The sequence below is a fragment of the Podarcis pityusensis genome (genome assembly GCF_964106645.2).
Source record: "Podarcis pityusensis genome assembly, chromosome: 5".
Classification (NCBI taxonomy): Eukaryota; Metazoa; Chordata; class Lepidosauria; order Squamata; family Lacertidae; genus Podarcis; species Podarcis pityusensis.
The window spans coordinates 78577038-78602422 of NC_138032.1; the positions used below are offsets into that span (position 1 = coordinate 78577038).

The window sequence follows — 25385 nt, forward strand, 5'->3', positions numbered from 1 at the left end:
CAATAATTTTGCAATAAAGGTAAAGTAAAGGGACCCCTGACCATTAGGTCCAGTCGTGGCCGACTCTGGGGTTGCGGCGCTTATCTCGCTTTATTGGCCAAGGGAGCCGACGTACAGCTTCCGGGTCATGTGGCCAGCATGACTAAGCTGCTTCTGGCGAACCAGAGCAGCGCACGGAAACGCCGTTTACCTTCCCGCTGGAGCGGTACCTATTTTTCTACTTGCACTTTGACGTGCTTTCAAACTGCTAGGTTGGCAGGAGCAGGGACTGAGCAACGGGAGCTCACCCCATCGCGGGGATTCGAACCACCGACCTTCCGATCGGCAAGCTCTAGGCTCTGTGATTTAGACCACAGCGCCACCCGCATCCCTTAATTTTGCAATAGGGATAGATAAATCCGTATCTGTCTGGTTTGTGTTACATTCATATGCTTTTACAAATAGTTCAATTCCATCCGGTTTCTGAATTAATTTGTAGGATTAAAAAAATAAACAGATCACAATGCTTACTATTTAAATAAACATATCTGTCTATCTGTCTGTCTGAACTACATCTGCCAAGAACTGCACCAGGGCATTCAGACAAATGCAAAATCTTTTGGGTAACTAAATCCTGAGCTGCACATTAGTTCTAGAGCTGTGGATCAAATTGCTCAAGCGTCCCTGTTTCAAAGTTACAGCTTCCACCTGATCTTTCCAAAGTCAATAAAAAAATTGACCATAACATTTAGTGCAGAATTTAAGCCTGGATTTAAATTAATTTCCCATAATCTTTGTTCTTTTGCACTCACAGGTGTCCGGATTAACTGGAATGAGGTCATGCCCTCTGCTGATCATTGTTCAGCATGAATTGATTAACACTGATTAGCATGGGTAATATGATTAGCAGACTCAGCTGTCAGCTATCACCCCTTCAAATGGCTACAGATGTCCTCCAACTGAGATAGCTAATCAAGCTTCCACTGTACTTGAAAATGTTTCTGGGAGGGTTCAGGGCACCAGTGAGATGGTAATCCAAAATCTCTGTTTGCTCCCACGGTTCAGAATGTCTGTGGAAAATCTTATATAGAGCAGGGTTGCCATATGTCTGGGACGTCCCGGACATATTCAGAATACTGCAGTCGGCAGCAGTGTCTGGGTGAAAATCGTTAACAGGGAAAATTTGGACCTATGGCAGTCCATGTTGACAGTGCCTTTTGCTGATTTCCCATCAAAATAGCTCAAAAACAGCATTTCTTTCTTTTTTCCAGACATCTTTATTGAAAGTTCAAAAAGTACATAATTATATGTACACTAAACATGGTGAGCTGTAAATAAGAGAGAAAAAGAGAACGAGAAACAGCACCTGTGTAGAAGGGAAAGTAAAGAAAAACTCAAAACTGTATAGTTTACAAAGTTGTTATTGTACTTCATCAGATCATAATCTAGTACAGTATTTATAAGAATGGATTCCAAATATCACTGAATTTGTCCATGGCAAGTCTGTGTTTATATGCAAGTTGTTCATATGTTGCCAGTTTGTATAAGTCTTCAATCCAACCATAGAAGGGAGCCACATTTTTATTTTTCCAGTTCATCTGTAGCAGTCTTTTTGTTGTGGTAAGGGCATGGAGAGTCCACTCAGATTGTCTTTTTGTAAGGTTCCATGTGCTGGGTATATAATTCAAGAGGATATTTTGCTCTGTAAATGTAAGGTTGTTCAGTATAGGACAATGGAATTTTTTATTTTTTTGCAATTTTGCCAGCTCTGCCCCCCCCCCCAAAACCAACAACTTTTCTGTCTGGATTTTCCCTGTTTGAAATATGGCAACCCTAATCTAGAGAGACCTGCTAGTATATCTGAACTAATACAGAATTTATTGTGAGAAATGTTAGCATTTCTGGCGTCCTTGCAAATGGTCCTCTGTAAACTTCTGAAAATGTGGTAGCCCTTTCTCTCTGCCTCACAGAACAAGAATCAATTCCGGGGACCAAGAGATCTTAAACAGAAAACTCTCAGCACCCTTGATCAATGTAATTCAATCCCCAGAATTCTTTCAGGGAAATCAACGCTTGGTGTCAAATCATTGCAGGTCTTTAGTGTAGAGATATGTGCACACCGCACTATATGATGAGGAATGTATAACTGGGGGGGGAGTCATACATGCGCTTCCCACAGAGAACATCATGGCTTCTCCTTGAGAGCCAGTGTGGTGTAGTGGTTAAGAGCGGCAGTCTTGTAATCTGGGGAACCAGGTTCGCGTCTCCGCTCCTCCACATGCAGCTGCTGGGTGACCTTGAGTCTTTCAGCCTCACTCACCTCACAGAGTGTTTGTTGTGGGGGAGGAAGGGAAAGGAAATTGTTGGCCACTATGAGACTCCTTTGGGTAGTGATAAAGCGGGATATCAAATCCAAACTCTTCATCTTCTTCTTCCTAGATGAAATTTGCAGACCAATTTTGGGTCCTCTTGTAGCTAGGACAGGTGATGGCCAGGGATGTGACTAGGCGTTTTCTCACTGCAGCTTAAATTTGGGATGCACTTTAGCTTGGCCAGATCCTCACTGTTTCTCTTGAGAGGTGGATGCATGTAGTCTACTCCGCCCACCCACCAGGTGAGGCATCATATTATTTTTTATTTAAAAAATAAAATTTATATCCTGCCCTCCCTCCAAAGGAGCTCAGGGGGAACAATCAATCTAAATTCTGCCTCTGTAAAGCAGGCTAGTTTCTGTACACAGTTACACATCCCTCTCCATCCTGGGATGTAAGAGACCTTTTCAAGGAAACAAGCCAACTAGGAAAGAATACTGAGGGTGTGTGTGAAGAAGGGCAAGGAGGAGGTGAGGCTCCAAAGAGATGTTGCCTGGGTCAGATAGAGAAGCTTTGAGAATTGCACCCACCCGAGAAGAATGGCAGATGAAAGTGATGGACTACATGGAACTGGCTGAGATGACTGGCAGAATTCGAGACCAGGGAGAAGGGTCGATGGAAGAAGATTGGAAAAAATTCAAAATATATCTTCAAAAATATTGTAATATAAAAGACTGTTAGAAAGATGTTGGAAAAAGAAAATTAGGTCATTTTGGTAGATATGATACAAAGGATTAAGCAAAAATGAGTTGATGAAATTGATGAAACAGAGGATGTTTAACTACATTATCTTAAATTAAAATACGCAAATGAAAATAAGGTTAGAAGGATTTGCTGGAAATACGATCTGAACTAGAATACAAAACTGGGAGGTGAGAGGAGGTCATGGAAATAAGTAAAGGGAAAAGGTTATGTAAAGGTTTAATCTGTTTTTGTTCTATTTTAACTCAATGTATTTTTATATTTTTTGTCTCGTCTTCTTTTTTACTCTATTTTATTGTTCACTCTTTTCTTGTCACTTTTTGCTTTGTTATGGTTAAATTTTCTTTGTATTTTGTATTGTTTTTTTCCTTTTTTTGTAATTTTAAACTTGGAATAAATATCATTTAAAGAAAAAAGAGAATTGCATTCAGCCCCCAGGCCTGAGGGTCCGAATCACCCCGGCAGTAGAGCTGCCTTTCCCAATTCTTCCCTGCAGATATCTCTTGCCTTCCCAAACACTGCCATCCGATGCCAGAAAGGCCAACTATATAGATTAGGGGTGATGGAAGCCTTGTAGTTAGCATGATGCACACCGAACTGAAAGCATTTATTGTGCTCCACGAGCTTCTCTATAAAAATCTTTGCAGAATTATTTCCACCGAGCTTTTATAGATTTCCTAGGGACGTTTTAAAGAGCTGTGTTCTAAATAGACATAAAATGGCAAAGATGAGAAGAAAGGCTACCGGGGCCTTCGTGATAAATGAAGGTGCTGTTAATGATTCTGAAAAGAAGCCATGCAGATGGTGCTTCACTATCTGGAAGAAATCATAGTTAATAGTTAGTCTTTTCAGCTCTTGAACAGCCCACTTCAGTTCTCCATATTGCTTCAGGGTGTGGGGTAGGTTAGGGTCTGGGCCTGCTCTGGTCAGCACTTGCCCTTCCTCCCTAGGTAAAGGTAAAAGTAAAGGACCCCTGGACGGTTAAGTCCAGTCAAAGGCAACTATGGGGTTGCGGCACTCATCTCGTTTTCAGGTCGAGGGAGCAGGCGTTTGTCCACAGACAGCTTTCTGGGTCATGTGGCCACCATGACTAAACCACTACTGGTGCAATGGGACACCGTGATGCAAATCAGAGTGCACGGAAACACCCTTTACCTTTCTGCTGCAGCGGTACCTATTTATCTAATTGCACTGGTGTGCTTTCAAACTGCTAGGTTGGCAAGAGCTGGGACAGAGCAACGGGAGCTTACCCTGTCATGGGGATTCGAACTGCCAACCTTCTGATAAGCAAGCCCAAGAGGCTCAGTGGTTTAGACCACCGTGTCACCTGCATCTTCCCCAGACCTCAGACAGAAAGGAGACGAGCTTTCTTCACCCATGTTCCTCCTCCTTTCTCCTTCCTCCTTTCTCCAGCCTATCTCCAAGTGACAGCACAGTAGTCTACAAACATTTTCTTACATTTATACCCCACTCACTCTTCCACCATGGATCTCAAGGCAACATATGTATGACTTCCATGGGGTCCACCATCCAGGCACTTACCGGACCCACTCCTGCTTAGCTTCACCTACTTGGCAGCCTTATGTTCCTCAAGACCACCAATAGTGAAGGATCCTCCTTGGCCACTAGCCCACTGTTCTTTTAAATAACCTTTGGCAACTCCAGGTGGGACCAGGCCCATCTCCCAACTCCCATCAAGCAGCTGGAGCCTCCACATCTCCATACTGAACTCAAGCTTACAATACACACAGTGGGATCAAGTGAAAATAGCTCACAATCGACCGCTTTTATGATGTAAGCCTCATGCAAGGTTGTGGCCAGCAAGGATGGAGTCAGTTACTGCCTATAGGTATGGCAGGGTAGACTTGCCCTGTTCACATCAGAAGAGGAGGCCACCAGCTGCTTCCATCAGTGCAGTTAGATTCACACCAGAACTCCTTTGTATGATAAAAGAAAGTCATGGCTCAAGTTGTCTTCTTTGTGTGAGTACAACTCTTCTTCCTGATACGTTAGCTTTCTACATGAAAAAAGGTACTTTTCGTGTGGTGGACCTGTAAAAGGGTAAAAGAGTATTGGGAAATAATCCATAATGAGTTGAAAAACATGTTTAAAAGTATTTTTCAAAATAAAAACCCAGAGTCCTTTTTGTTGGGGATAATTCAGACAGAAATTCCCAGGTGAGAAAAAAGGTTATTTATGTATGCCACTACTGTGGCCCGTGTTTCGTTAGCCCAAAAATGGAAAATGAGCGAGGTCCCAACCAAAGAAGAATGGCAACATGTTGCAGACGTAACATATAAAGTAAGAGAACAAGAAGAACATACGTTTAGAGAAAATTTGAAAATGTTTATTGAATATATGCGGGGAAATTGTGTACACTTGAAAACTTGGCAGGATTAAGATAAATTCAACAGTGTAAATAAGTTTTGATGGATGTAATAATGGAAAACTGAATGGTTTAGTTTATGGACAATATGCAGGGATTTATGATATGCAAAATGTACCACGGAAAGAGAGGAAGGGAAGTCATTGATATTTTAAGGATGTTTAAATGAGTATTCTAAATTGTAAAACAGAAAATTTAATAAAAGTTATATATATATATATATATAAAAGAGGTGCTTTTTGTTTGTAGGGGGGCATTCGTACATGGCACCCAAAGTGGTTCAGCTCAGGATAAACTTTAGCACCCCATTTCCTGGCATGTCTTAACTGGGTTGGTGTTCTGGGTGGCCTCTTGACCAAAATGCTGCTGTGAAATTACCCACCCCCATTCTTCTCTGGCTGCATTCTTTGATGGCAGTAACTAAATAACTGGGGAACCACCCAGCTGAGTCCTACTCAGAGCAGACCCATTTAAAACAATTTGTAGGAATAGGACTCCTCTGAGTATGAATTCTGCTGGACAACACCCTTGGTTCCTTGCAGCACACTGAAACTTCTCTCTTGGCCCAGTCCATAACCTCTGGAAATCCCACGGTAGCAGCCAAGAAGCAGAGGAACAATAATAGTCCTTCCCAAGCCATTTATTCAGTATATTCACAGAGAGAGATGAAGGAATGCAGTCTCTCTTAGATAATGGCATTGCTCCGAGTAAAGTCCCACCCCCTCCATCTCTCCTATTCTACGTCAACCCTGTGTCGGCTAATCTGAGCTTTCTGTCTCTGAGCTTTCTGTTCCACTGCTCTCAATGCACGTCTGGTCCTGAGAGAAGGGGGGTCAGCAATGCTTTCCAAAGACACTGGGTCTCTCAGCTGTCTCTCCCCTGGTGTTTCTTCTTCCTGTTGTTCCTCTTCCAATATTTCCCAACTTCTCCCCTCTGCAGCTTCTGAACTGTGACCTTCTGCAAACCACTGTTCTAAATCCATACTGCCCTCCTGTTCTCGGGAAGGTTCAGGAGAAGGGGGTGGGTCGTCCCCACCATTCCAGCCTCTGACACCAGGATGCCCATGTCTTACTTCATGTGCGACAGCGACAACACAAGAGCTTTTCCTGCCTGAAGCGGATCTTGTATAAAAGACAGGCGCTGGTGTCATTGAAGAGGCTGTACGCTTTCCCCCACAATCTGTTGCCAACTCACACACCCTCTCCACCTTCCCGGTGCATTTTAACAACGCCATAAAACTGAACGTGGAACCACTACCCATCTAAAGCAACCTGCAAATGTCAAGCCAAAGCCGCGGTTGTTGGATGAGATGTATACATGAGATCCCAAGGTCTTTTTTGCATTATATTTTTCTTCCACCTCGGCTGATGAAATGTGATGTGTGACAGGTGGATTCATAACAGGAAGTGCCAACAGACACTTTGCAAGTGATCTCGAGTAGCACGGAATGAAAGCCAGCACCTTTTCTTTTATAGAGCCCGGTTGTGGTGGTGGTTCTGCTCACATGATAATTGCCAGTGGTATTTGTTTTCAGCGCAATACATTAATCTTAAGAGACATGACCTTTCAGGAGATAACACTTTTATTTCTGGTGACGAGATGCAGTGTACCGTTAAGGTTCTTCATGCAAGTATATGAAACAGAAATAACTGAATGAGAATGATGGTGTCAAACAACAATGATGGGGGTGGGGTCTAGAATATATGTCCTTTCCCCTGAAAACCAATAGCCATTTATTAGACAGGAGCAAGTGTCCTCTCTTGAAGGAGGAAGCAGTTTCTAAATATCTGTGCCCAGCGATGCCCCTGCAGTTAGTTTGATCAAGCCCTACAGATGTGTGTCCAGATGTGTAAGCACAACTGCCATCAGGCATGTCTCTTATGCCAGCCTTGCACCAATCTCTGGCCAAAGGACGAAGCAACTGGATAAATGGACAGACTTGCAAAAATGCTCGCATGACATGGCTCCCCATCATGGTTATGCAAAAAAAGAGGGTGGAGGAATTTCCTGTCACAATCTTCCTGCTGCCAAACTTTCCCCTGGCCCATGGTTCTTGGCACTTTGACTTGGCAAGTGTCATGGAGTTTACAAGGTTAACCAAACCCAGACCTTCCAAATGTCCCTATTTTCCAGGGACAGTCCCAAATTTACAGAAGTCATCCCAGTTTCTGGCCTGAAAGCAAGATGAGTCCCAGTTTCTGATTTGATCCCGGAATGTCCTCCTTTTCCATAGGACGTCCCTCTTTTCATTTCAGAAATGTTGGAGGCTATGGAGTTATGCGACCCCTGAAGGCTGTGTCCCAGCATGCTTCTGCTGCTGCTCATTTCAGTGAGAGAAGGATACTGGCCATTGTGGGCTAATGTTGATGCTGCCAGCACCAAAGAGAGGGACTAGTCATTGTGACCTTGTGCTGATGCTCAAAGAGAAAGACTGGCCATTGTGACCCCATGCTGCCATGGTAATGCTGCTTGCCTGAAGGACCATGGCTGCTTGAAGGAGAGAGACTGGCCATTGTGACCTCATGCTGAAAAAAGGTAAAGGACCCCTGGATAGTTAAGTCTAGTCAAAGGCAACTTTGGGGTTGCAGTGCTCATCTCACTTTCGGGTTGAGGGAGCTAGTGTTTGTCCACAGACAGCTTTCTGGATCATGTGAACAGCATGAGTAAACCGCTTCTGGCACAACGGAGCACTGTGACAGGAGCCAAAGTGCACAGAAACACCATTTACCTTCTTGCCACAGCAGTACCTATTTATCTACTTGCACTGGTGTGCTTTCAAACTGCTAGGTTGGCAGGAGCTGGGACAGAGCAATGGGAGCTCACCCTGTTGCATGGATTTGAACCGCTGACCTTCTGATCGGTAAGCCCAAGAGGCTCAGTGGTTTAGACCACAGTGCCACCCAAATCCCTTTGTTGGAGGGTATGCAGACCTGGAATAAAAACGAGCAGCTCAGCCTTCAACCAAATTCTGCCTATTTTCCACTTGTGTAGATGAAAGTCAAAGAGACTGACTCTCCTGTCATAAGGCTCCTATTCAGTCAAACTAAGGAAGAACAACTGAGCGTGTTCCAGTCATGTTTCTCAGAGAAATAAAAGCTATTCAGAGCAGCACACGGATTAGGCCCTTATCAGTTTGAGTCGTCCACATTTCCATTAGTAGCATGAATTGTTTTGGGATGCAGATTAATGCGAAAGATACAACAACAGCAGAGGCTTTTACAATCTGATTTTGGCTTTTCATGATGATAGAGCTTCACAGGTGCCGCAGCCGAGGCCCTAAAGACAAGTGTAATATGATTAGAAACAAATAAGATGCAGGGGCTGTTCAATCTCCATCACACAACCAGGCTGGGCAGCGAGACGCGAAAACTGATAGCTCAGAGGCTTCATCCGCACAAGACGGGCGATTATGAGGCAACAAAAAGCAGACCCAGAGAGCCTTCCTATGATTATAAAAAACTGATCAGTGGCATCGTAAACGCAAAAGTGACAAACCATTATTTCAAAGACGGTAATCACAGAGCCCAGCCACATGGTTATATTTATAGCAGAGTTGCCCAGAAAGAGCTTTCCGCTGAGCAGTAGGTCTTTGGCACTTTTAGCCTATTCTGGGAAAGGGGTAATAAAAGAGGGGAGCAAAAGAGGGAAACAAAGGGAATAAAAGAGCGAGACAGTGCACTCATAACTCAGGGTCTTTGTAGGAGACTCACAGCTTATTACTGAAAATATGAAAGCCATGTGTTTATTTAATAATCATAAGAGCTGAAATTTCTCAAAAACGAACTGAAAATCTTAGCCACACACCCTCAAGAATATTTGACAGAATGGGATCTCCCAACTTCTATGCCCATATTCAAGAAGAGGAAGTTTCAAACACAAGGGTGATTCCAACTCAATATATTTTAATATTTCTGCAACTAGCGATGACCTTGTGCCCTATTCCTTCCAGTTCTCCTCTCTTAACTCAGAGCTTCCTTCATCTGCCAGTATGAATTTATAGTTTCATGTGACATTGTGAGCCAAGATTTCACAGAAATGTTCTGAGAAATTCTCTGAAGATTTGCACTCCCTAAGAAGGCTATTTGATTAGGTAGTAGTAGCAGTAGTAGTAGTAATTTTATTATTTATACCCCACCCATTTAGTTGGATTGCCTGAGACACTCTCCACTGCCACCCACTCACAAATGGCCTGGAGAATTATGGGAGGCCATCTTCACTCAGTCATAAATAAAATACTGTTATACAGTTATATCTTCTTTGATTTAAAATAATTATTAGCTAAAGAAAATACCAGGTTCTTACAGCAAAGCAAGTTTTGCCCTCTCTTAATCGTGTTGCCAGTTACCACATTTTTATTTTGTCCCATCAAACTCAATGGGGCTCATCAACATCTGATTCTACTCTATTGCTAAAGCCTCAATCAAAATACCACAAAACCCCAAATTCACCAGGGGTTAAAATGGTTTGCAACCTGATATTATTATTTTTTTGAAAAGTTCTCATCCAGTGCTGAAAAAAGGTAATGAAGTGAAACTCCCTAGGGTAAACATTCCATAGCTGGGTTGTCAGTAACATGACCCACTTCATTGTAAATAATAATAATAATAATAATAATAATAATAATTGCACCCTGCCCATCTGGCTGGGTTGCCCCAGCCACACTATGTAGCTTCCAGCATATTAAAAACTTCCCTGAACAGACATCTTCAGACATCTTCTAAAGGTTGTATAGTTACTTATCTCCTTGACATCGGATAAGAAGGCGTTCCATAGGGCGGGCACCACTACCAAGAAGACCCTCTGCCCGGTTCCCTGTAGCTTCACTTCTTGCAGTGAGGGAACCACCAGAAGACCCTTGGAGGTGGACCTTAGTGTCTGGGCTGAGCGATGGGGGTGGAGATGCTCCTTCAGGTATACATGGCCAAGATCATTTAGGTCTTTAAAGGTCAGCACCAACACTCTGAATTGATGGCAGAGGCACCCAGTTGATGACTACCGATGACTACTAAGGCAGCGATGAAATTGGTCCTCTACCTGTGAATTTAATGGTGAGTCTAGTGTCAGGACTGAGAAGTCAATCCCTTCATCCTTTTAACTTTGATCAAGCTTTCAACCTATTCTTCCATAGAACTCAACAGGATTTATTGAGAGCTGAATCAGCCTCCACTGCCATAACTCTGACACAGTTTCTTCTTCTTCTTTTTTTTAAATATTTTATTAAGGATTTTCTTGTTTTACAGAAGTAAGTGTAATGCCTCGTATTCCCCCCCCCCCATGTAACATTTTTACAAATCCGTTTCATTTGTTGAGGCATTAGGGGGAGAAGAAAAAAAGGAAAAAAGAAAGGGGGGGTGGAGAGAGGGAAGATGGATGGGGGTGGGCTCGGGTGGCGGTGTTTCTATTATGTTTAATGTATGTAGAGTTTGGTGTCAGCGTTGCTTGTGTTGTTCACTTGTGTTCCTTTGGTGGTGAGAGAGGTTGGGGTTGGCCTAGGGTGTGATTGTTTGCTTGTGATTGGCTGTGGTGATCTTTGTTTTCGTGTGTGAGTGAGGTGGGTGGGTGTTGATTGAATGTGATGGACACAGGGAATATGGGGTGAAATGTTGGGAAGTGGCATTTATAGAGGGAGAGAAAGAGATGGCACAGGAATTTTGAGAAAGGGAGTCTTTCTCAAATACGAGAGCCACCTTCAAATATCTTAAGGGCTGTCCAGTGGACAAGGGAACATACTTGTTTTCTCCTGCTGTGGAGGGTAGGACTCAAGGCAATGGCTTCAAGTTACAAGAAAGGAGATTCTAGCTAAACATTTTGGGGGGTGGGAACCTTTCGTTTTGTATAATTTTTATTAAGTTTTTCTATTTTACATTGTAGAATATTCATTTGAACAACCTTAAAATATGGACTAGATGATCCTTGGTCCCTTCCAACTCTAAGATTCTATTATTCTATGTTATGATAGCTAACAGAACCATCACTCCTTCTGTTCCCATTTACCTGGTGACTGTTTGAATCTTCCCTGACCCCCTTATTGGCACCTACAATCAGTGTTTTTTTCTGGGGGTACGCAGGGGTATGCATACCCTGAAAGATTTCGTGAATCTTTGTACTTTTGTCCATTTACTGTATTTATTTCCCCCAATCTGAACTATAAAATGGTAATTTTCTTGAGTCAAAATGAGAGTACCCCTAAACATTTTTTAAGAAAAAAAGCACTGCCCTACAATGATGCATCAGCAGCATTCCTGGGCATGATGAGCTGTGGAGCTTGTTATTTCCAAGAGTCTATGATATCTTTAACCAAAAGAACAGAAGCCCCTTTAAATCCAAACTATTGTATTTTTCTGAACAAAGTAGAACTTTGAACAGCGTATAACTGGGGTGTGGGTGGTCGTGAGACCTTGGAAGTGATTCTTGGTATAAAAAGAGGGTTGTTACCAATATGTTCCATGAAACAGAAGTGGGTATGTCATTCAGCCTGATGTTACAAACGAAGCACCTTTTTTTCACCCCTCTCTGAGCTTGAAAACATATTACAATATGTTACATTTTCTTTCCTGTTGTTCTGCTTTATTTCTGGCACAAAGAGAAAGCAAAATCTCACCGAGTCACCAACAAACGTTCAAACTCACAAAGGTTCAAAAGACAAGGTTTGTCACTTTCTGGTCTCCCTTTATAGTCCTTCACTGATGTATGACAAGAACCCTGAAAACAGTCCGATGCCTGCATTATTCAGCAAATATAGACTTTCTCTTCCTTGCTCTCCAGGAAGTGATGATCTTGCTGAGTCATTTTTGGCTGGATACCAGACAGGGAAGCAAAAGAGAGAAGGTGAAAAAGGGTGGGGTGGGGGAGCCAGGTAACAAGAGAGATAGCTGAATTGAAGAAAGAAGTGTAAACACATGCTGTAATCAAGGAGTCTTGAGATCTGCCAATATTTCAAAACCCAAACATGGGAGATTTCATTATTTATATAGATTTTTTTTAAAAAAATCCTTTCCTATTTCAAAGGCTCAAGGCAGCTGGCATAAAAAATGAAGTGCTGTACATACAAATAAATAATACGAAGATTCTTCTTCTTCTTCTTCTTCTTCTTCTTCTTCTTCTTCTTCTTCTTCTTCTTCTTCTTCTTCTTTGGCAATCACCTGTAGCTGAGTAATATTGTCTTCCATAAACATGGTTTTAACAGTGGGTCCGTAAGTGACTATGGAGGCCAATTCTGGATCCACACTGTCAGGGAGAGGCAAACGGGAAAAGATGAAAGGACAGAAACCAGCAGTTATAGAGAACCTAAAGAGATTATCAGCAGCTTGTCGTTTGAAAGTGGGTCTGACGTAGAGGGGGAGGAGGATGAGCCTGGCACAAGTCAGTCGGTACACAGAGGAAGTAAGGGGAGGAGTTTTCGCAGACTTGCATGCTGGATGCGGAAAAGGAAGAAGAAAGATTAGAGGCAGCAACTGCGCACAAGGGGAAGGACGCTAATTGAAATGCTGGAGATGTACGTTTGAACTTTGTCAAATAAATAAAATTGTTTGGAACTGGCTAGGAGCCCGGAGTCTTATCTATGGCCAGCTGGACAGCATTAAGCCTCTGACACACACGTCCTTCTACAGTAGGGACATAGGTTTCTGGGCAGGCATTGATCATGGTGAGGGTTTGCCAAGCATGCCTTCCTCTTAACACGTTTCTCCCTTTCGTCCTGACTTCGAGTGTCTTCAAAGTCCATGACGCCTTTGGTAAAGGCTGTTCTCCAATTGGAGCACTTGCAGGCCAGTGTTTCCTGGTTGTTGTTGTTTATACTACTTTTTAAAGATTTGCATTGAGATAGTCTTTAAACTTCTTTTGTTGACCAAACTTCTTTTGTTGGCATTACACTTTCCATTTTTAAGTTCAGAATAGAGTAGTTGCTTTGGAAGACGATAATCAGGCATCCGCACAACATGACCAGCCCAACAAAGTTGATGTTGAAAAATCATTGCTTCGACACCGGTGATCTTTGCTTCTTCCAGCACACTGGCAAAAACAACCACAACCACAAATTGTGACAGAACAAGAACCAAAGTATGTTAAACTCCCTTCCATTCTCCACCCCTCAAAGAAATGAAAACCATCAAAACCCATACAGGTCCCATTAATATACTCTTCTAACTCTATTATTGGCAATACACCTCCCTCCTAAAATATGCACCCTCCATATTTGGACTCCCTAAATTCATTTAAGGGCAAGAAGTAATCACCCACCCTTCCTGTCCAGTAAGTAAATTCTCATATCTCCTCCCAACATGGATTCTTTCCATGCCAAGGTATCCTTTAGATATACCTGGAGGCCACTCTTTCATGAGTAGATGATGCATGGCTGGGGTGTGAGTCTGAATTGTTCTACTCCAGGAGTGGGGATACCTGCATGGTTCTTTCTTGCAGAATTGGTGTTCCCCACGCCCTCCTGGCAGGATGCCAGTTCAGTGGAAGAGACCCTTAAGATGAATCTCATTCACACTGTTCAGAAGTAGCCACCAGCCACGCGATCTCTGAAAACTGGTTTGTATGCAGCTACAAGAGGGCTAAAGGGGTACTTTCTTAGTGAGTAAAAAGGTAAAGGACCCCAGGATGGTTAAGTCCAGTCAAAAGCGACTATGGGGCGGTGGTGTCCATCTCAACACGGGTGGCGCTGTGGTCCAAACCACTGAGCCGCTTGGGCTTGTCGATCAGAAGGTCGGCGGTTTGAATCTGCTCTAGTTTCCGTCATGGTGTTCCATTGCACCAGAAGCAGTTAAGTCATACTGGCCACATGACCCGGAAAGCCGTCTGTGGACAAACGCCGGCTCCCTCAGCGAGATGAGTGCCATACCCCATAGTCACCTTTGACTGGACTTAACCATCCAGGGGTCCTTTATCTTTACCTTTTCTTAGTGAGTGTTTGGAAAATATTTGTATTCTGATCATTCTCTCCTTGCTCACTAGTTTAGGGTATGCATATTGATGGTGTCATGTGCACATAGATTGTTTTATTGCCTCCTGGAAGTTGTAGTTTGGCTTGGTGGTTTCTGTTAGGTCGTGGGTTGACATAGCAGCCGGCACAGCGATTTCTTCAAGTAGCTCTTTATTATGGCAAGCTGGAATAGAACTGACTGCGAACAGCTCAGCCGGCCTGTATTTATAGGCAGCCGGCTATCAACATTGTAACCACAACAGCCCAGAGTTCCCGCCAAAAATAACTGGCGCGGACCTGAGTGAAAACTATCTACAGACCTGAGTGAAAACTATATACAGTATCCCCCTGTTGGCCCAGGGTGAAACTACACTACATAACACCCCTCCCCACCGAGATAAGGCGTTAGTTACAATCGTAATGGTTTCCTTATATACAGCACTACGCGTAATGGTTCAATTAGGCACAAAAGCATATCGGTTACATTTCCCATACTTAGACCAACAGTGATACCTGTCCAACAACATAGTCCTTTAAATGAGTTGGGCGCTTGGAAACTCTGCCAGACCGCCGGGGGCTGGTAGCCAAGTCCGGAGGGCCACACAGTTCTCGCTGAGGCTGTGGTGCGACCCTAGGTGGCGTTGGAACCAACTCCCCTGGATCCGCTGCTGTGAGTGGAGCCTCCGCAAGTGGAGTGGTCTGAGTCTGTTCTGAAACGGCTTGGTTCGGCTCCACACTGGCAGTTTGCGAGGGAGGTGTAGGTGGGGCCTCGCCATCTGTACGTGTCTCTTCTGGAGCCGCAAGCGCAGTTGGGGGCACCTCGGTAGTGTCCAAGTCCCCAACCCTGCGCCTAAGCTGGTCTATGTGCCGTCGCCACAAGCGTCCGTCTTCGAGTGCCACCTGGTACGAGCGAGGTCCAGTGACTCCCACTACTGTGGCCGGCACCCAAGGGATGTCCCCCACATAGTTCCGGGCAAAGACCTGGTTTCCTGGGACAAATGACCGTGGTGCGTTGGCACAGCCTGGGGGTTCAGCCACGGCAAAGTCTGGGTGTAGCCGGTCGAGCGGTGACCTGAGGCGGCGGCCCATAAGCAGTTCAGCAGGACTCCTCCCTGTGGCCGCATGAGGGGTGATGTGTTGCACGAACAAGTATTCGGCGACCCGCTCATGCCAGTCTCCCCGGTCCAGGCGCGCCAGTGCCTCTTTTGTCGAGCGCACCATTCTTTCCGCTTGCCCGTTGCTGGATGGATGAAAGGGTGCCGTTAGGGCATGGCGGATGCCCAGTCCCAAAAGATACCGCTCAAACGTGCCTGACGTGAACTGCGGTCCGTTGTCAGAGACAAGGACATCAGGACACCCATGCGTTGCAAACAGGCCCCGCAGCACCCGGATGACAGCTTCGGTAGTGGTGGAGGGCATCAGGGCGACCTCCAGCCATTTGGAATAGGCGTCCACCACTACCATAAAGGTCCGGCCGTGAAAGGGGCCAGCCAGATCGATGTGCACCCTCGACCAGGGTGTCTTTGGCGTCTCCCAGGTGTGTCCCTTAGCTGCCGGTGGTGCAGGCCTCGACTCCTGGCACGCTTGACAGGCGGACACCCAGGCAGTGATGGCATCGTCCATATTAGGCCACCAGACGTAACACCGAGCCAACGCCTTCATTTTGACAATTCCCGGGTGGCCAACGTGCAGAGCCTCCAGGACGCGCTGACGGAGTCCCTGGGGAATCACGACGCGGTCTCCCCACAGCAGACAGCCGCGATGAGCTGAGAGTTCATGTTGTCTGGTTGCGAAGGGCTGGAACTCCGATGCAAAGGGCCCTTGTGGCCACCCCCTCCACACCCAGTTGAGCACCCGGCTGATGGTGCGATCCTGGGCAGATGCGGAGGCCACAGTGGCAGCCGATACAGGCGCTGCCGGAAGATCCTCAATCAGAAGGAGCGATGAAGCTGGAGCCGGGTCCTCCACAAATGCTGGAAGAGGGCAACGGCTGAGGGCGTCGGCATGGCCCATCGATTTCCCCGGGCGATGGATGAGCCGGTAGTGGTAGGCAGCCAGGAAAACAGTCCATCGCAGCATGCGTGGTGAGAGGACCGGTGGAGTTGGACGATCACCGGCGAGGAGGCCCAGGAGTGGCTTGTGGTCAGTGATGAGGTCAAAAGTCCTGCCATAGAGGTATTCATGGAACCTCTTCACTCCAGCCACAAGTGCCAATGCCTCCTTGTCGAGCTGGCTGTAATTCCGTTCCGTCGGAGATAGTGTCCTGGAAAAGTAGGCGAGCGGTGCTTCTCTTCCATCTGGAAAACGGTGACTAAGGACAGCACCGATGCCAAAAGGTGAGGCGTCGCAGGCAAGGACCAGCGGCCTGGATTCACTGTACTGTACCAGCACACTGTCTGAAGAAAGGAGAGCCTTGACCGCGTTGAAGGCCGCCGTCTCCCGATGACCCCAGGCCCAAGGCGTCTTAGTGCTAAGGAGTCGGTGAAGAGGCTCAGCCACTGTGGCTTTGTGGGGCAGGAACATGTTATAAAAGTTCAGCAGCCCCAGGAATGCCTGCAACTCCGTTTTGTTCTTTGGAGTGGGGGCCTGCTGGATAGCGCGGATCTTGGATGTGGTTGGATGAAGACCGGAGGCATCGATAAGATAGCCCAGGAACTCTACCTGTGGAACGGCGATCTGGCACTTCTCCCTCTTTACCTTGAGCCCGGCCTCCTGGAACCTGGTCAGCACGGCACGGAGGCGCTCGAACAGCTGCTGGTGTGAGTCTGCAGACACCAAGACGTCATCAAAATATGGTACCACGCCTGGAAGCCCTTGCAGGAGACGCTCCATAAGGCTTTGGAAGATGCCAGGAGCCACACTCACCCCGAACTGCAACCGGCGGCAACGGAATGCCCCCCGGTGGGTGACGATCGTCTGGGCTTCAGCAGTGGCATCATCGACTGGCAGTTGTTGATAGGCTTGGGCAAGGTCCAGCTTAGCGAAGACCTTACCCTCACCCAGGGAATGCAGCAGGTGTTGGACAACAGGAACCGGATAAGCGTGCTGCTGAAGTGCCTTGTTGATCGTGCACTTGTAGTCAGCGCAGATTCTCACCGACCCATCTGGCTTGACAGGCGTGACGATGGGGGTTTCCCACTTTGCGTGGTCAACCGGCTCCAAAACTCCTTGGGCGATCAGTTTGTCCAGTTGTTCGTCCACCTTAGCCTTGAGAGCAAAGGGAACCCGGCGTGGCTTTAGCTTGATGGGGGCGACTTGTGGATCAAGGCTAAAGGAGATGGGCGTACCTGTATATTGGCCCAAGGTGCCGTCAAAAACCTCGGCAAAGTCTTTGACCAGACCCTCAGTCTCTGCGTTAGAGATGCAGTTGATGCCGGTGACTTCCAGGCCGAGGGCATCAAACCAGTCTAGCCCTAGGAGGCTTGGCCGCTGACCTTCGACCACCACCAACCGGAGCAGGCCCGAAAAATCCTTGAAGGCGATCCGGAACCGGCCAACGCCTACCACGGGAATGTCGTTTCCCTGGTAGTCTCTCAGGTGTACACGGTGAGAGTCGAGTTGCCTTTTGGACACTCTGGGTACCAGTCTTTTGATGGTGCTCCATGACACGATGGACAGGGCAGACCCGGTGTCGATCTCCATGTCACATGGAGCTCCTTCAATGAGCACCGTGACGTTCAGCTTGCGTCGCGTAGGCGAGTCGGTTTGGCCAATCGTGGTTCCAGACGGGCAGTGGCAGTTGGTGAGAGCGAAACAACTTTCCTTGGCAGACTGGAGTGAAGACTTGGACTTGCGAGTCGATGAAGGGGGGGTGTCAGACGGAGCCGATCGGCAGACCTTAGCGATGTGGCCCCTTCTGGAACACTTCCTACAGATGGCGTCTCTGAATCGACACTGGGCACGGGAATGGTTGCCTCCGCAGCCAGCACATTCCGGTTGGCCCTTGGACTTCAGTTGGAACTTCCTGCGCTCCCGCTTTGTCTGGTGCACGTCATCGTCTTCACTGGAGGATGCCTCCTCACTGCTGGCCTCTTCATGATGCACCGGAACTGGCTTCCTAGCAAGACGCGGGCTGCTGGACTTGCGGATCTCCTGGGCGGAGCGTTCAGCAGCTTCTGAGGCCACAGCCTCCTCAATGGCTTTCTGTAGCGTGAGGTCTGGCTTGGCTAGGAGGCGCCGTTGCAGATGGATGTCCCGGACCCCGCAGACGATTCGATCCATCAGGGCATCGTCTAAGTCTCGGAACTCACAGTGCATTGCAGCCTGTCGCAGGGCGGTGGTGTAGTTGTTGATTGACTCCCCCTCTGCCTGGTTCCGGTGGTAGAACGCATGGCGGGCAGCAATCTTGGACGGCTTTGGTGCGTAGTGGTTGCGGAGCTTCTCTTGGATCGTGTCCCATGGTGTTGCCTGGACTGCTTCAGGCGCAACCAACGCTCGGGCCGTCTCAAACACCTCAGGCCCACAGAGGCTGAGGAATAGGCCCCGCTTCCGATCCTGTGATACTGCTGTCAGCTCGTTGGCTTGGAGGTAGCAGTCGAACCGAGCGAGGTAGGAGTCCCATGATTCAGAGGCTGGCGCAAACGGCGGTAGAGGCACAAGTGAAGCCATGATTCCGATGCCGGCGTGAAGGGCGATGGATGGAACACAGTGCTCTAGCCAGAACAGTCAGCTCTGAATTGGTTCTGCCCAGTGATTTCGCTCAGTGATTTCGCTCTGTGATTCAGCTCAGTGATTCAGCTCAGTTCAGAGGCTGGCCGCATCTGGCTGTGCTCTGATGTCCATCGATCCCACCTTCGTCGCCAGTGTTAGGTCGTGGGTTGACATAGCAGCCGGCACAGCGATTTCTTCAAGTAGCTCTTTATTATGGCAAGCTGGAATAGAACTGACTGCGAACAGCTCAGCCGGCCTGTATTTATAGGCAGCCGGCTATCAACATTGTAACCACAACAGCCCAGAGTTCCCGCCAAAAATAACTGGCGCGGACCTGAGTGAAAACTATCTACAGACCTGAGTGAAAACTATATACAGTATCCCCCTGTTGGCCCAGGGTGAAACTACACTACATAACAGTTTCTGATGGATTTGAAGAGGAATGTACAGAGCGGTCTGTAGTCACAGACAAAGCAGGTGAATGTTTTGAACGAGGCGGCTGTTAACTTATAGTTGATCTCTCTCTCTCTCTCTCTCTCTCTCTCTCTCTCTCTCTCTCTCTCTTACTGAGTAGCTATTAAATAATCCTATTTCATTCCATCATTAGGTGGGCTTGGTTTCTCACTGTAAATACAATGGCTAAATACAATCCAAGTGATTTGACTTGCCATTGTGTTTGTCGTGATATGACGCTCTTTCTCAGATACTATATGCAAGTCATCAAATGACGGGGCATGGATATGGCAATTAGCCATCAGTTTGAATTTAACTTCATCTTTCACAGGCCAAACACTTGACAAAAATGAATGTATATTGGACAAGAGTTAAACCAACATTTCTATACAGAACAGCATATGCCACATCTTCCCCCAGCTCACTAGAAAGCCCAGATAATTTAGTAGGAGAAGAAATATGGATAAAACTTAACTGCAGTGCCAATAGCACCAGAGGTGATCTACATGCACGATGAAGAGTGTGCAACCTTTCCGATCTATTATTATCTTTCAGGGAGAGCAATGCAATACCGCCAGTTTCTAAAGGCACTCACCATTGTAGTATGAGGCCACTGCATTGTGAATACTTAAAATGCCCGTAGGGTCCAAGGAACCTAAATGAGATTCTAATGTTAATAAGTGCTGAGTGACCTTTACTGTTAACTATCTAATACATCTCAGGCAGACAACATGGAACCTCAGCTATGGGAGGGTCACATGGACAAGCTGCTAGCCCTTTCGGTGTAATGAAAAGTCTCCCCTAAAATACAAAATGAAATGGGTTTTTAAAGTGACAGTTGCTGTGTCTTCGTGGTCACCTTTAAATCCTCGTGAGATATGTGCCACCTCAAATTAAAAGCTATAGGTGGAGTCAAAACCTCAAGGTGCTGCAATGTAATTAAGCTGCATGAAATATGCAAAAGGCCCTATTTATAGATTGTAATAAATGGCCTGATCCAAAGCTGTTAAGTTCTATGGCTGAGATGAAAATCCGAAATGTGGGATTCATGATCAAATTCAAATGTTCCCCAGATATTCTCTGCATATTCACAGAATATTCATTCAATATTGGATACTGGCATTTGACACCCAACTATATTTGATTTCAATATTTGGTGGATGATGGCATGCAATGGTATAAAGTACTTTGCCATGACGGTACATGGCAATGGGTGTGCAAAACTGGTTTTTATTTATATGAAGATGTATGTCACACACTTCTAGAGCTTACACACCATTAAAAATAATTTTAAAAATTATTCCACATATAATAATAATATAACAAAAGCAAAATAATCTTTGTTTTAATTATTATTTATTGCATTTCACTCACACATTTTTCTCTAAGGAGCTCAAGTGGACATACACCGTTCTTTGTCTCCTCATTTAATTCCCAACAACAGCACTGTTAAGTAGGTTAGGCTGAGAGGCAGTGAGCATCATAGCCGAGTGGGAATTTGAACCCTGGTCTCCCAGGGTCTAGTCTGGCACGCTAACCACTGAACAACACTGTCTCTAATAAAAACAGTCATAGGTGCAGTAGATAAAGCAAAGGCATTGGACAAAACATTGGCACTGGTAAAGCCTCCCTAAGCAGAAACATCTGCTGTGATGGAATAAAGAGTGCCAATATTTAGATGGGATCACAGAGAAGACCCTTACCTTTGTCCCATCCGCCAAACCTCCAGCATTGTCAGGGCATAGACGATAGTCTGATAAGGGAGAAGAGATTGTTTTGATCAAAGGTGATAGAAGCTCTCTCTCTCTGATCTAAGTGGTCCATCATTTAAGAGGTTGCCAATTCTTCCTTAATGATACTGATCTTTTGTTATAAAGGAGATACCCAGTTCACACAGATAGCCTCTTATTTAAAAAAAGGGATTATTGCACTGGGAAGGTGGTTTTGGAAGCAATGGTCAGGGTATTTATCTATTTGACGGATCACCACAGCATGCAAATAGCAGGTGATCTAAGGGACATTTGGTCCACCTCAGAATACGGAATCTATTGGCAGCATGCAATCGTGTTAAACGTTTCATTGGAGCGGCTAGGTGGTGAACATTGTTAGATTTGAGAGCTGACAGCCTGCAAGTTAATATTTAATAGTTAACATTTGTCAGCTGAGAGCTTTTGAGTTTTCGTTTTTGGACTCTCCCCAAATCAAAATATTCAAGAGGTGTCCATGTGCCCCAAATACTAAATTTTAAAAGAAAAAAATACCTTTCAAAATTCAACTCTGAATTTTATGTGGAAAATTTCAATGGGGAAATATTAATATTGTTAATATATGTTAATATTTGCTTCTTCCATTCCCCCCTCCCACTGCTGTGTAATCCAATGTGTGCAGAAATACAAATGTGCACAAGATTCAGAAAAAGAAAGGCAAACGAAGTAAGCTGAAGCTGCAGAAATCAGAAGGGGAATCCTGTGGGATCCTAATGTACTTTGCTAACAGGATTCAAGGATTCAAGCCACGCAGGTAGAACTTCCTAGGAGGATTCAGTTTTCCAAATGTTTTCGGGGTTGTTGGGTTTTTTTCCATACTGCAATCCTAGACATGTCCATTTAGAATTAAGCCCCACTAAGTTCAATTGGATTTCTTCCCAGGTAAGTGAATACAGGCTTGTCGCCTGGATCAATTAAGATGTGTAATCAGTTTGTTGGCGCTTTGTGGTGGAACTTTAGGTCAAACATACAGAGGGATTCTCCAAGCGTATCAAGGATCCAAGCTTTCTCAAAAACTAATGATCGAAAGTGACAGGAGACAAAACAGTCGGGATCCCCTGCAGGGAGCCTGTGAAGTGGGAAGGTTATTTGGAAACCGGTAAGACGATATCAAGAACAAGGACATGAAAAAAATAAGAGAGGTGTCCATGCTGATTAGGAGAGATGCTTTCATCCGAAGCTGCCATACCTTGACTTCAAGCCGCACACTAAAATGCATTTGACTGAACAGAATCACTAATCAGCCAAAACATTTCCTTCACTTTTCTTGGGAAATGGAAAGAGCCTCAGACTGGCCTTTATTTATCTCTTTGAGTGGGGGCAGCAGGCAATGCTTTCTGTGGAGGCCAAATCTGCTGCCCTTGTGGATCCTGCCACCCAAGGCAGTCACTTCCCCTTGCCTCATGGGTGAGCCAGCCATGGCTCATGTTGAGGGCAGGTACTGTATGTGGTGGAGGGGAGGGACTCATATCACACCAAGACCACATTATAACCTTCACTGAATGTTGTCAAACGCTTTCCATTTTCTAGATGGGAACACTGCTGCAGAAAGATAGTAACTCACCCAGGGTCACACATGGTGAATGTTATTAAACAAGAATTTAAGACTATCTTCAACATTTCTGCAGGGTGTGGATCACACACGTCATCAATATATGACCCCCCCCCCTTTTGTGTTATACCCAGTGCATTTTTTTCTTAAAAAAATGTTTAGGGGTACTCTCATTTTGACTCAAGAAAATCACCATTTTATAGTTCAAATCGGGGAAAAGAAATACAGTAAATGGACAAAAGTACAGAGATTCACAAAATGTTTAGGGGTATGCGTACCCCCAGAAAAAAAGCACTAGTTATACCTACATCCAATTCTAAATAGATTAGTGACAGGTCAATGAGATCCAGTCTCTGATCTTGTTCATTTTGGACCGTGTCTCCATCACTTGCAAGCATGCATTTTGGATGAGGAACAGGACCGCAGGGAAGCTGTTCTTAGGCTTCAAAGGTAACATTTGAGTCAGCTAGGTGCCTTCAGGTGTTCTCAAAACGCTTAAGAAAAGCAACGGGAGCTCTGTTCCAAAACAGTTGTTACAATTAGGATGACTTCTCTGGAGCGGGGAGCGTTTCTGCATTTGCCATTTTGGACCCTTCTGAGGATGCAGAGAGGAGAGAGAAAATCTTTAAGCAGATGCTAATTGCATTACACAAAATCCAAGCGCAATTACTTCAGCATAATCAGTTCAGTTCAAACTGTGTCAGGCCCACCTGCCTTGGTTCCTTAAGGAACTAATGATAGGGGGCATCAAAGACAGGAGATGGGAGAAATAAAGCTCTCTCTCTTTTTCCTACAGATTCATGTATTTGCCAAAGGCTTTCATCCAAAATACCCTCAGCAAAAATATCCAGCTCAGGCTCCATATTTCTGTTCACTTGCTATCCAATTAAAGTCTTCCATGCTTGCCCTCCTATAGTGCATTTATTTCAGAGTCACTGCCTGTTTTGCTTTTAACCCTCTGATAATCTGTTTATCACCAGAGAGGAAGAGAATGTATTCTTAAAAGAAGCACTAAAAGGTCACAAGGCCAATTATAACGCTGGAAGGTATTTTGATTGAACAAGAAATAAAGGATTGGTACTTAGCAGAGATGAAAGAGACAATTTGCTTCTAAAATTCTTCTCCTTTGCAGATGTTCAGGTCAAATATTCTCCAGTGATACCCTTCAGGTTGCAAAGGGAAAGGTTTAAAAACCACCGGTACCTCGTATTTGACAGCATTTGAGAGTTGGCATGCAACCGGCAGTTTACAGGACTAGTTATCCAGGTTTACTACGTACAACGAATGCAACAAAGATTTGGAAGCAGGCAGACTCCGCTCCCTCATTTGAGAGATAAAGAAGGGATGCCTAGAGCATCACTTAAGAGTATCGATAGTCTAGGCCTAAATTTCTAGCCTGTAACTGAGGTTGCAAAGCTGCTACGGCTAAGCAATTGCTCTTCAAGGTGACCTGTAATTTACAAACAGCAAAATCAGTTGCTTTCTGCAGTGGGAAATATATTGAGAGTAACCTTACCCTTTCTATAAAACCATAATGGATTTTGTAAAATAATAATAATAATAAAGACAAATCAGGACGTAAGCAACTGAGTAATTCTAGGAACAAACGTCACACACACCTGCTTTCACTTCAGAATGTTGCTATCCTGATGGGTGTGTGTGTACATTTATGATAATGATGGTTAATTAAGGGCCCATCGTGCTGGAAAAGCAGGGTTGGAGAGCTGGCAGAAGACATGTAGGTGTCTGAAGAAGAAAATCCAAGAAGTGCCCCAATGAAAAAATGTAACGATAAACCAAATAATTGACCATTACAGTAGTCGCCTTTAATGGTACCCCAAACTGCAAGCCACCCTGGGCCAACCCAGGGACTGTTCACCATGCCCTGAATCAATTCCTGAATTAGTGGGCAAAGAATGGGGAACAGGAAGGGTGGATAATCTGAGACTGTCCCTGAACTCCACCCCTCTGCTTTCCCCTCACTCCCATCATCATGGAGGCCATTTTGTCAGGCAAAGGGGGTGGGGTAGGGTAGGAGGGAGATTTGTGTTGTTGCCTCCGGTTTCTAATTCCTTTCCTTTCTTCTGTTCTCCTGAGCAACCACCACACTCTGCAGAGGAGGAAATAAAGGGCTTTCTGTGGCCAACTCAAAAGCTGCCTTTAAGGTGAAGAGGAAAGGAGCCAATTCTACGCCTTTCTGCTTCTTCTGAACCGGAAATGTGGAACCCGAAGCCCTCCAGATACTGTTGAACTTTGTTTCCCATCAGCCCTGGCAAGTACGGCAAATGGACAGGGATCATGGGAGTTGGAGTTCAGCAACCTCTGGGGGCAGAAACGTCAACTTGCGCAGAAGAGTGGGATGCTAATGACGTGCATGGTGCCAGGATACCGGGAGGAGCCAAATGCGGTGGTAGCATGACTTCAATGGCTGGCAGCTCCTCTCTGGGGCTTAGCCTCATCCCACTTTATAAATACATCTGGAGATGTCAGTTACAGTAATTTTGACATTATCGTCCTATACAGACAAATGGGCCCTACAAAAATATCTCAGGTTTCGGAGGGAGACTTAAAATTTACAGCATGCTGCATGCTGAAGGAA

The 25385-nt window shown here is 45.4% G+C and overlaps 1 long non-coding RNA gene across 1 annotated transcript; it reads left to right on the forward strand.

The window, feature by feature from the left end:
* The first annotated feature begins 6137 nt into the window (after positions 1 to 6137).
* Positions 6138 to 23695, forward strand: LOC308476955. Its single transcript, XR_013986270.1, has 3 exons — positions 6138 to 7974; positions 12024 to 12086; positions 21857 to 23695. It is a non-coding gene; the product is annotated as an uncharacterized lncRNA (long non-coding RNA).
* Positions 23696 to 25385: the final 1690 nt, after the last annotated feature.